Genomic DNA, 13,661 nt, shown 5'->3' on the forward strand with positions numbered 1-13,661 from the left:
GTGTCTGGGGCGGTTCTTTCACTATTTTTTTGTTGTCCCACACAAATCGACCCCCGTCACACTGTGTATCTCTCCTTCTCTCTCTCTCTCTTTCTATCTCTAATAGTTTTAATTTTATTTGTTTCTTTAAAGTCAGTTTTTTTCTCACTTATATCTTTCTCCTACTTAATATTGTTATTATATTATCATTATATCTTTCATTCTTTTATTCTCTCATTCAATCTCTCTCTCTCTCTCTCCTCGCAGCTTTATTCTCCTCTCTCTCTCTCTCTCTCTCTCTCTCTCTCTCTCTCTCTCTCTCCGACTCTCTCACACTTCATCTTCCTGCAATTTCAGTCTCTCGTTTTACTGCACGCACGCACGCTCGCTTATGCACTCTGTCTGTCTGTCTGTCTCTCTCTCTCTCTGTCTCACACACACACACACACATACATACACAACCCACTCACGCAGACATATATACACTTTCGAGACTAATAATTTTCTTCTCTTTGTCTGTCTGTCTGTCTGTCTCTCTTTCTCTCTCTCTCACGCACACACACACACACATACATACATAACCCACTCACGCAGACATATACACACTTTCGAGACTAGGAATTTTCTTCTCTTTCTCTGTCTGTTTGTCTGTCTGTCTATCTCTCTCTCTCTCTTCTCTCTCTCTCTCTCTCTCTCTCTCTCTCTCCGACTCTCTCACACTTCATCTTCCTGCAATTTCAGTCTCTCGTTTTACTGCACGCACGCACGCTCGCTTATGCACTCTGTCTGTCTGTCTGTCTGTCTCTCTCTCTCTGTCTCACACACACACACACACATACATACACAACCCACTCACGCAGACATATATACACTTTCGAGACTAATAATTTTCTTCTCTTTGTCTGTCTGTCTGTCTGTCTCTCTTTCTCTCTCTCTCACGCACACACACACACACATACATACATAACCCACTCACGCAGACATATACACACTTTCGAGACTAGGAATTTTCTTCTCTTTCTCTGTCTGTTTGTCTGTCTGTCTATCTCTCTCTCTCTCTCTCTCCTCTCTCTCTCTCACCATACACTTTCAATCTATCCATCCATACACACATTATCACTCGCCATGCACACTCTCATTCCTTCTACTTAGACACACTCACACACACACACACACATACACACACACACATACACACACACACACACACACACTTTTTCTCTCAAAACACACACACACACATACACTTTTTCTCTCAAAACACATACACACACACACACACTTTTTCTTTCAAAACACACACGCAAACATTTCTTTTTCTCTCAAAACACACACACATACACACACACACATACACACACACACTTTTTCTCTCAAAACACACACACACACATACACACTTTTTCTCTCAAAACACACACACACACACTTTTTCTTTCAAAACACACACGCAAACATTTCTTTTTCTCTCAAAACACACACACTTATTCTCTTTTCTAAAGACAAAAAAAAAATCACACTTTATGTCGTACACACCTACACGCTTATTCATTCACTTATATATCTATCTACACACGCAATCCCTTCTACTCTTTTTCCGTCACTCAGATATATAAACACTCTACCTCACATAACCCCTTTCACCGTGAACGTTTTAGATTTTGGCAGAAGTTTTGGTATTTTTTAGTTTGCTTTCCTGTTTCTTACCCACCCACCCCCTCTTCTTTAGATAAAATACACTTAGATGTGTGAGTATACACATACACATACATGCATACGTACATACATACGCACGTACATACATACGTACATACATACATATGTACATACATAGAATTATCAACATAATCTAAGCAGGGAAATTGCATATACACATGCTTATACACGCTCACACACATACAGATATACTGACATAATCACATACAAATGCATGATTATACACATACATAGAAACATATATATATATATATAATATATAATATATTATATATATATTATACTATATATATATATAAACATATATAATATATATATATATATACAATATATATGTATATGTATATATATATATATATATATATATATATATATATATATATCTATATAATATCTACATATATATATATGTATATATATATAAATATTAATGTATATTATATATTATATATATATATATATTTACTATATATATATGTATATATATACATATGTATATGTATTATATATATTATATATTATTATATATAATATATATATACACATATATATATATGATATATATATACATATGTCTATGTATATATATATATAATATATATATATATATATATATATATCTATATTATATATACACACATTTATATATATATATGTATGTATATACAACACACACTCATTGTGACCGCGTGTGTATCGTTGGCGATTTTCTTTCTCCGTCTTCCCTTCCTTGGACCTTTCCTTTTTCTATGGTTCTGACGAAGAGCTCCGCTCGAAATGTTAAATCCTCCTTCTTTCTTTCCTTTCCTGAGCGTCCAATAACACTATACTTGTTCTACGTTCTCACATTGTTGTGTTTTCTCTTTGTTCATGTTTGGATTAATTATATATATACATCATCATCATCATCATTTAGCGTCCGCTTTCCATGCTAGCATGGGTTGGACGGTTCAACTGGGGTCTGTGAAGCCAGAAGGCTGCATCAGCCCCAGTTGATCTGGCAGTGTTTTCTACGGCTGGATGCCCTTCTAACGCCAACCACTCCGTGAGTGTAGGGGTGCTTTTTTACGTGCCACCCACACAGGTGCCAGACGGAGCTGGCAAACGGCCACGAACGGATGGTGCTTTTTGTGTGCCACCAGCACGGGGGCCAGGCGAAGGCTGGCAAGGACACGAACAGATGGTGCTTTTACGTGCCACCGGCACGGAGGCCAGTCGGGCGGCGGCGGTGGCAACGGCCACGATCGGATGGTTCGCTTAACCACGCTGCAATTTCCATTGATGTTGATCGACTTAAATTTTGGTGTTCTGTTCTGATATCTGATATATATATAATATAAATATATATATATCATCATCATCATCATCATCCGTTTAACGTCCGCTTTCCGCGCTAGCACGGGTTGGACGGTTTGACCGGGTCTGGAAAGCCAGGGCCCGCTCCAGGCTCCAGTCTGAATCTGGCAGGCAGAGTTTCTACGGCTGGATGGCCCTTCCTAACGCCAACCACTCCGTGAGTGGATTGGGTGCTTTTTACGTGCCACCTGCACAGGGGCGGAGGGTCCGGCATCGTCACGATCGGATTCGAGCATTTTAACGTGTCAGCGGCACGGGGGCAACGAGGTCCGGGGTACTTTGGGGATGGGGGTATTTTGGGGATCCGGGGTACTTTGGGGATCCGGGGTACTTAGAATGGGTAGGGGGGTACTTAGAAGGGGTAGGGGGGTACTTAGAATGGGTAGGTGACGAGGCGGGAGGGTACTAAAAGGGGATGGTCGGATTGAGGCAGTGTCAGGAGAAGCGTAAGATCGGTGGCAGTTGATGAGCTATGCGCTAGCAGCTTGTCTTAAGCATATGAGGAGAAGTGGTAGTGGGAGGAGGAGGAGGGAGTAGGGCGTACCCAGTGTAGATGAGTAAGGTGTATCCGGTGTAGATAGAGAGAACGGGGTATACTGGTATTGGTGGTGGGGGGGATGAGAACAGTGTTCAACGGTAGTGGTGGTGGGGGTGAGAACAGTGTTCAACGGTATTGGTGGTGGGGGGGGGGGGGCGGGCGCACGCCAATGACTGAAAGATGGGAAAAAGATGGGATTACGGCTTGAGGCAGCCTGCGGTTAAATATTGTAGAGAGAGAAGATAGGAAGATAAATTCAAGTTATGGCGAAGGCTTGAAAGTATCTTAAAAAGGTTAAATTTTCGTAACAGTGTATGATAAAACGTATTAACAACGAATAAAAAATATAGTAAGATAAATTTTTTAAGAACTTGCTGCGGTCATCGAGCGGGAGTTGAAATTGAAGAAGAAAGTAGTTGAACGGGAATTTAAATTGCAGAATCGTAATAGTAATAGTAATGGCGGTTTTCAAGTTTTAGCATATGAAGAAGAAGAGGAGGAAAAAGAAGACCGCCAATGACTGAAAGATGGGAAAAAGATGGGATTACGGCTTGAGGCAGCCTGCGGTTAAATATTGTAGAGAGAGATAGGAAGATATAAATCAAGTTATTGGCGAAGGCTTGAAAGTATCTTAAAAAGGTTAAATTTTCGTAACAGTGTATGAATAAACGTATTAACAACGAATAAAAATATAGTAAGATAAATTTTTAAGAACTTGCTCGGTCATCGAGCGGGAGTTGAAATTGAAGAAGAAAGTAGTTGAACTGGGAATTTAAATTGCAGAATCGTAATAGTAATAGTAATGGCGGTTTTCAAGTTTTAGCATAGAAGAAGAAGAGGAGGAAAAAGAAGACCGCCAATGACTGAAAGATGGGAAAAAGATGGGATTACGGCTTGAGGCAGCCTGCGGTTAAATATTGTAGAGAGAGAGATAGGAAGATAAATCAGTTATGGCGAAGGCTTGAAAGTATCTTAAAAAGGTTAAATTTTCGTAACAGTGTATGAATAAACGTATTAACAACGAATAAAAATATAGTAGATAAAATTTTTTAAGAACTGCTGCGGTCATCGAGCGGGAGTTGAAATGAGAAGGAAAGTAAGTTTGAAAGGAATTAAATTGCAGAATCGTAATAGTAATAGTAATGGCGGTTTTCAAGTTTTAGCATATGAAGAAGAAGAGGAGGAAAAAGAAGACGCCAATGACTGAAAGATGGGAAAAAGATGGGATTACGGCTTGAGGCAGCCTGCGGTTAAATATTGTAGAGAGAGAGATAGGAAGATAAATCAAGTTATGGCGAAGGCTTGAAAGTATCTTAAAAAAGGTTAAATTTTCGTAACAGTGTATGAATATATATATATATGTATATATATAAGACATCCAGCAGTAGAAACCATGTCAAATCAGACTGGAGTCTGGTGCAGCCTTCCAGCTTCCCAGTCCTGGTTAAACTGTCCAACCCATGCCAGCATGGACAACGGACGTTAAATGATGATGATGATGATGATGGTGATGATATACAGTTATATACACACACACACAAACATATACAGATGTGTGTACAATCTCATACAGATATGCATACAACCAGACATTCACATACACATAGATATGTACATATATCGGATCTTTTCTTTTAAGCCTAGCACTTATTCTATTGGTCTCTTTTGCTGAACTGCTAAGTTATAGGGACAATAAACAAACCAACACCAGTTGTCAAGCAGTGGTGAGGGACAAACTCAAACATGAAGACACACATACATACACGCATGCACTCACACTCACACACACACACACACACATACACATATTGGGCTTCTTTCAGTTTCCATCTACTAAATCCATTCCATGCGGGTGGGAAGCAAACCACACAGCCATGCCACATACAAGCCACATACACCTACATACATATCTATATATACATATACAGACATACACACACATGCATACACACACTATATAGTATATACCTACATACAGTGAGTTCTATGCACATGTACCCATGGCTTGCATCTTCAACCAGCACTGCAATAATATTTCTCTCTACAGAGATCTACTCCAAACCACAAAAACATAAGACATTATCATTATTATTATTATTATTATTATTATTATTATTACAGAGATGTACTTGCATAGCGAGTGACTTGATCTGAGATCATGTGCTGGAATGAAAACATGCGCAGCACGAAGCTTTGTCGGTGAACAGGTTGCCGTCTCAAAGAGACAAAAATATTTTGACAAATTAACGGTTTTGTGTGTTTCTTAAATGGCTTATAAACACCTTCCACGCTGCAATTATTATTATTATTATTGTTATTATTATTATTATTATTATTATTATTATTATTGTCATTGTTGTTAGGGCAGTGAGCTGGCAGAATCATTTGCACACATCGTTTGCAGGCAAAATGCTTTGTGGTATTTCATCCATCTTTATATTCAGAGTTCAAATGCTGTCAATGCTGACTTTGCTTTCCATCCTTCAGGGTCGATAAAATAAATATCAGTTGAATACTGGAGTTGGTGTAATTGGTTTAAGCCCTCTCCCAAAAATTACTGGCCTTGTGCCAAAATTTAAAATCATTATTATTATTATTGTTGTTGCTCTTATTATTCCTTAGTATTCACTACAATGAAAGAAAAGCCTGTTTGAAAAAACATTGCTGTAGAAATTAAAGAAACAGATAATTTCTGAAGGAGAAAGGTGTATCAATTTAAATGCTCTCAGCATGGCGTGCAGATCGGTCAAATCTACAATCTGTACTATTTTAAAAAGAAAGATTAAGCTAAAAAATACATCAATAGCCAATGGTTGGAAGCACTCCGTCGGTTACGACGACAAGGGTTCCGGTTGATCCGAATCAATGGAACAGCCTGCTCGTGAAATTAACGTGTAAGTGGCTGAGCACTCCACAGACACGTGTACCCTTAACGTAGTTCTCGGGGATATTCAGCGTGACACAGAGAGTGACAAGGCCGGCCCTTTGAAATACAGGTACAACAGAAACAGGAAGTAAGAGTGAGAGAAAGTTGTGGTGAAAGAGTACAGCAGGGATCACCACCATCCCCTGCCGGAGCCTCGTGGAGCTTTTTAGGTGTTTTCGCTCAATAAACACTCACAACGCCCGGTCTGGGAATCAAAACCGCGATCCTATGACCGCGAGCCCACTGCCCTAACCACTGGGCCATTGCGCCTCCACAGCCAATGGTACCTGTAAGGCCAATAACACTTGTGTCTTGCTTATTAATGAAATGAAAAACAACAAGAGCACTCAGAGAGTGCAAACCTCCACCAAAGCAACACCAACACCTTCTCAACTGTTAGCACGAAATGATTTTTAAAATGAGAAATCCTGAAATAAACTCGACTGCTCTCACAAACGAGAATATTAAAAATGAACCCAACCACTCCCAAAAATTAAGTTTAAAAAATGGAAAAATAATCCAGAATCCTTGCCTGGTACTGGATCGATCCCAAAATCTAATAAGTTTGTGCCAGTTACGAAGCCAAATATCCCTGAAAGTTTCATCCAAATCCATCCAGCAGTTCTTGAGATATCTTGCCCACAGACAAACAAACAAACCCAACTGAAAACAATACCTCTGCCTTCGCCAAGGTGGAGGTAATAAACTGATGACTCAGTGTGTGGAAGCATTTATTTGTGAAAAAGCTTAGTCCCTTTATGGAGATGTACTTGCATAGCACGTGACTTGATCTGAGATCGTGTGCTAGACCGAAAACAATTGCAGCGTGGAAGGCGTTTATAAGCCAATTAAGAAACACACGAAAACCATTAGATTCACTTCAACATTTAAATTGAATTTGTCAAAATATTTTCGTTGCTTTGAGACCTCGACCTGTTCACTGACAAAACTTCATGCTGCGTCAGTGAACAGGTCGCAGTCTAAAAGCGATGAAAATATTTTGACAAATTAAATTTAAATGTTGAAGTGAATCTAACGGTTTTTGTGTGTTTCTTAGTCCCTTTATAAATAGTTTAAGAAGGCTACTAGTACTGAGTGTGATGTAAATCCAGCAGGATTTAAAGCTAGCATGGGTTGGTTTGAACCTTTTAAAAAACACTTGGATATTCGTAGTGTTGTAATGTATAGAGAAAGTTGTTACACAATGATTTTATGTCAAGTCTTGTGAGCTTATGAAGTGAGATTTATTTTCTTAATAGGATTTTAACTGTGAGGAGATGGGTTTTTTCTTGGAAATAATGTCTAGAAGTTCTTATATCACACAAGGGGAAGTGAAATTGCCTGGACAAAAACTGATGAAGGATAGATAAATGTTACTCTTCTGTATCAATGCCTGAAGGTATTTGAAGATGAAATCATTCCAAGGATGCTCAAGAACATCAACAAGAACAGGTTTGGTGTTCAGTGGGATTGAAACTCAAGGGCTTGGGTTACTGCTAATCTGTTTACAGCGTGGTTCAGTCATATGTTTGTGACCACCACCACCACCACCACCACCACCACCACCACCACTCACCACAACAACAACAACAACAACATATACTCTTTACTCTCTTTCACTTGTTTCAGTCATTTGACTGCGGCCATGCTGGAGCACCGCCTTTAGTCAAGCAAATCGACCCCGGGACTTATTCTTTGTAAGCCCAGTGCTTATTCTATCGGTCTCTTTTGCCAAACTGCTAAGTGACGGGGACGTAAACACACCAGCATCAAGCAATGCTAGGGGGACAAACACAGACACACAAACACACACATATATATATATATATATACATATATATGACAGGCTTCTTTCAGTTTCCGTCTACCAAATCCACTCACAAGGCATTGGTCAGCCCAGGGCTATAGCAGAAGACACTTGCCCAAGGTGCCATGCAGTGGGACTTAACCCGGAACCATGTGGTTGGTTAGCAAGCTACTTACCACACAGCCACTCTTGCGCCTAAGGTTCTTCTATGACTAAGGTTCTTCTAACAAAAGCTCTTCTTGTCAGGATAAGGTTCTTGTATGTCATCCTAACTTTTTGGATCAAACACCTCGGGAGTATGATTTTATCAAAATCTATTGCATGCTTTCCAATATCACTCCCACGAACCAATAAATAAATACACATTCTGAAAAAAAAAAAAGTGCAACCAAAGCATCTATTCAGAGCCTATTTTGAAGTTACTTTATTGTAACACTAGCAGTATCGCCCGGCGTTGCTCGGGTTTGTAAGGGAAATAACTATAAAGCATTTTTAGAGAGTTATAGCCAAAAACTGGAAAAAAAATGATGGTAATTTTTTTTTTTTAGTTAAAAAGGTCGAGTTGCGTCCTCTAGACAGTCTGTGGTTTTGTGTTTCTGATTCTCAACCCCATGTCGAATTTATCGATTTTTTTCAGAACTGGGGGAACTTTTCAAAATTTTCGCTGCGTTAGTTTTGAATTATGACATTGGGCTATGTGTGTGTCAAGTTTCATCAGAATCGGTTGAAAGCCGTGGTCAGGGTGAGGGTACAACCTAACAGACACACAGAAACACACACAGACAAACTGCCGTTTATATATAGAGAGATTTAAAGAGTTTCAGAGAAATCACTTCCTCATTGCAGATGCAGTACATTTCGATGGAAGCACTCCGTTGGTTACGACGATGAGGGTTCCAGTTGATCTGACCAACGGAACAGCCTGCTCGTGAAATTAACGTGTAAGTGGCTGAGCACTCCACAGACACGTGTACCCTTAATGTAGTTCTCGGGGATATTCAGCGTGACATAGAGAGTGACAAGGCCGGCCCTTTGAAATACAGGTACAACAGAAACAGAAGAAAGAGAGAGAAAGTTGTGGTGAAAGAGTACAGCAGGGATCACCACCATCCCCTGCCGGAGCCTTGTGGAGCTTTAGGTGTTTTCGCTCAATAAACACTCACAACGCTCGGTCTGGGAATCGAAACCGCGATCCTACGACCGCGAGTCCGCTGCCCTAACCACTGGGCCATTGCGCCTCCATGCAGTACATTTAACAGCGAGATCATTAGAAGTACTTGAACTCTTCTTGGAGAGAGCTGTGATCTGATACTGTCACTTCAAGGACTTTGAATTGTTTGAGCCTATAATTGAAGAAATTAACATATTTGAGTAATTAGAGAAGCTTAAATGTGAACAAAGAGGATAAGAATGACTTGGGTGATGGCAATAATCCATTGAAAATCTGAATGAACTTCAGTGGGAAGAGGCTGAATTCTTGCAACAATAACAGGGCTTTGAAGAGGAGAACCAAAATCGAACAAGGTCCATATCAAGAGAAGCGCTGAAGAAAGATTTTGTGTCTTTGATATGAAATCACAGATGTTTTGAGAAATATTAATCTTTATAGAGTATACTAAGTTAGCTATTTTTCCGATAAAGGGTTGTAATTCTTGCAACAATAACAGGACTTTGAAGAGGAAAACCAAAATTGAACAAGGGCCATATCAAGAGAAGCGCTGAAGAAAGTTTTTGAGTCTTTGACATGAAATCACAGATGTTTTGAGAAATATTAATCTTTATAGAGTATACTAAGTTAGCTATTTTTCCGATAAAGTGTTGTAATTCTTGCAACAATAACAGGACTTTGAAGAGGAAAACCAAAATTGAACAAGGGCCATATCAAGAGAAGCGCTGAAGAAAGCTTTTTTGAGTCTTTGACATGAAATCACAGATGTTTTGAGAAATATTAATCTTTATAGAGTATACTAAGTTAGCTATTTTTCTGATAAAGTGTTGTAATTCTTGCAACAATAACAGGACTTTGAAGAGGAAAACCAAAATTGAACAAGGGCCATATCAAGAGAAGCGCTGAAGAAAGCTTTTTTGAGTCTTTGACATGAAATCACAGATGTTTTGAGAAATATTAATCTTTATAGAGTATACTAAGTTAGCTATTTTCTGATAAAGGGTTGTAATTCTTGCAACAATAACAGGACTTTGAAGAGGAGAACCAAAATTGAACAAGGGCCATATCAAGAGAAGCGCTGAAGAAAGATTTTGAGTCTTTGACATGAAATCACAGATGTTTTGAGAAATATTAATCTTTATAGGGGATACTAAGTTTGTTATTTTTCCGATAAAGGGTTGTAATTCTTGCAACAATAACAGGACTTTGAAGATGAGGACCAAAATCGAACAAGGGCCATATCAAGAGAAGCGCTGAAGAAAGATTTTGAGTCTTTGACATGAAATCACAGATGTTTTGAGAAATATTAATCTTTATAGAGGATACTAAGTTAGCTATTTTTGTGATAAAGGGTTACAATAATTTTGCTCTATCCAGAAAAATAGATTGAGGCAATACCCCTTAGATATATTGTTTAAAAAAATGTAATTTAGAATTTTTTACTTTTACTGTTTAACATATGTCTATCCAAGGCATTTTCATAATTTTGTTCTGAATCTCTTTTACTCTTTTACTTGATTTAGCCATTTGACTGTGGCCATGCTGGAGCACCGCCTTTAGTCAAGCAAATAGACCCCAGGACTTATTCTTTGTAAGCCTAGTACTTATTCTATCAGTCTCTTTTGCCAAATCGCTAAGTTAGGGCGACGTAAACACACCAGCATCGGTTGTCAAGCGATGTTGGGGGGATAAACACAGACACACAAACATATACACATGCAAACATACATAGATACATATATACGATGGGCTTCTTTCAGTTTCCGTCTGCCAAATCCACTCACAAGGCTTTGGTTGGCCCGAAGCCATAGTAGAAGACACTTGCCCAAGGTGCCACACAGTGGGACTGAACTCGGAACCATGTGGTTGGTAAACAAGCTACTCACCACACAACATTTAGTAATCCTTTGTTTTATACGTTCTGAATGATATAAAGCTTTCTTTTCATAAATCCCAAGTCACTCAGAGGTTGGGAAATAAAAACAATTGGGAATGTGTATCATATGTGTGTGAGTGCCAATGAAACATGTTCTCTATATCACATCTGATATACAGGACTAGCAAAAGGTTAACAGAAAATCCTGATGATTATCCTGCAGAAGAAAAGAATCCTTTCCGATCCTAAATAGTTTCTTCTTTGCCTGCCACACTACTCTTTACTTTGTCTGCACAGTCTGCCAAACTCATGTAAGAAATTATGATTTTTCAATTGTTAATTTATAATTTTTGTTTATTTTCAAAAATTTTTTAATTATTTTTTTTTCCCCAAAAATCTAATTAATCATCCTTTCATTCTATAGATTATTTATATTATTTATCACATAACACTTTCCATGTTTACTTTTAATGTCTGTTAGCTTTCATATCTTCAGGGGATATAGATATTTGAAATGAGATGTGGATTTTTTTCAATTATTTATTTTGTTTACCTTCATTCTTGTTATTATAATGGTGTCTTAATTTAACTATTACTTCATTGTTTTTATTCTATATATTTATTTTTTCCCTGCTTATTTGTACTTTATTAATAATATTCAAAGGAATGCTTTGGGTGTATAGTTTCAGTGTTGGTTGAATGTTTTAGTAGTAATTGTCCCATATCCACATATTATTATTTATGTAGTAACTGATTTTTATAGTAGTGAATAAAGATCTGAAGCAAATTAAATTTGTAACCATAAGATCAACAGTACTTTTATTATATGAAGTCACTCTCCCTTCTTGGTGACCATCCATTTGCTCTCTGTACGGCTGTCCTATAGCATGAATCATTCATCCCCCACCCTAGTAATCTTGGAAAATAAGCTTCTGCAACCGAGTGAGACTCTATCTGGGTCAATGAAGGAGAACCTGCCTGGACACTGTGTGTGTGTGTGTGTGTGTGTGTGTGTGTGGTGTGTGTGTGTGTGTGTGTGTGTGTGTGTGTGTGTGCGTGCGTGCGAGTGTGCATCCATGCATAGTGAAATCAAAATCTGTTGACGAACTTTAATATCTCTCTTTTCACATTTTCTCTGAGGATGGACTCTCCGAAACGTTTGTTTTCCCATTCCCCATGGAAAGTTCACATGTTGGATTTTTACAAAATAATACAGTTTTGCTGCTGCAGATCAACTCCAGTCTCTCTGAAGTCTGTTTGATCATTTACACACACATACACACACACATATAAAAACACACATGCACATACGTGTGTAAGTGTGTGTTTGTGAGTGTGGGTGTATAATCGAAGAAGTGCTGAAAAGTTCTGGGCCTTGGTCAAAAGAAAATACAGGAGGATTACTTAATTATGATTTTATCCAACATGTTCCCCTCCCAGATTCACACACTTATTGCAGCGGTCCTTCAGTTTTTCTAATCCCTGTAAAAGAACTCGGAAGGTTGGGCCTCCAGCCAGGCCTTTTGCAATGTCCTTAAAACCAGGAACATTTTAGAACCCTTTATATGTATGTATGTATATGCAGAGTGGCTGTGTGGTAAGTAGCTTGCTAACCAACCACATGGTTCCAGGTTCAGTCCCACTGTGTGGCATCTTGGGCAAGTGTCTTCTGCTATAGCCCCGGGCCGACCAATGCCTTGTGAGTGGATTTGGTAGACGGAAACTGAAAGAAGCCTGTCGTATATATGTATATATATATATATATGTATGTGTGTGTATGTGTTTGTGTGTCTGTGTTTGTCCCCCTAGCATTGCTTGACAACCGATGCTGGTGTGTTTACGTCCCCGTCACTTAGCGGTTCGGCAAAAAGAGACCGATAGAATAAGTACTGGGCTTACAAAGAATAAGTCCCGGGGTCGATTTGCTCGACTAAAGGCGGTGCTCCAGCATGGCCGCAGTCAAATGACTGAAACAAGTAAAAGAGTAAAAGAGTACATATACATACATATATGTACGTACCTACATCTATGTGCATATATATACATGCATATATGGGTACAGGACACCAAAAAAACTTCGAACACAATGAGAAACGAAATCATAAACACAAAACCAAGGAAATGGAAATTTTTCTTAACGAAAAGAATGAGTACAAGACATACAACACAAGGAACATTCCCTTTCTTCAGCCACCTCTGTTTCATCTACTCCGCGTTTCGAAGGTATATATATATATATATATAATTTTCATCAAGTATATATATACCCCCCACACACACACACACGCATATTTA

General features: G+C 38.6%; 1 protein-coding gene across 1 annotated transcript in view; it reads right to left on the bottom strand.

The window, feature by feature from the left end:
- LOC115210251 (titin) overlaps positions 1 to 13,661 on the bottom strand; it is a 626,493-nt gene that overhangs the window by 543,084 nt on the left and 69,748 nt on the right. The window lies entirely within an intron of this gene.

The sequence above is a fragment of the Octopus sinensis genome, linkage group LG4 (assembly GCF_006345805.1).
Source record: "Octopus sinensis linkage group LG4, ASM634580v1, whole genome shotgun sequence".
Lineage (NCBI taxonomy): Eukaryota > Metazoa > Mollusca > Cephalopoda > Octopoda > Octopodidae > Octopus > Octopus sinensis.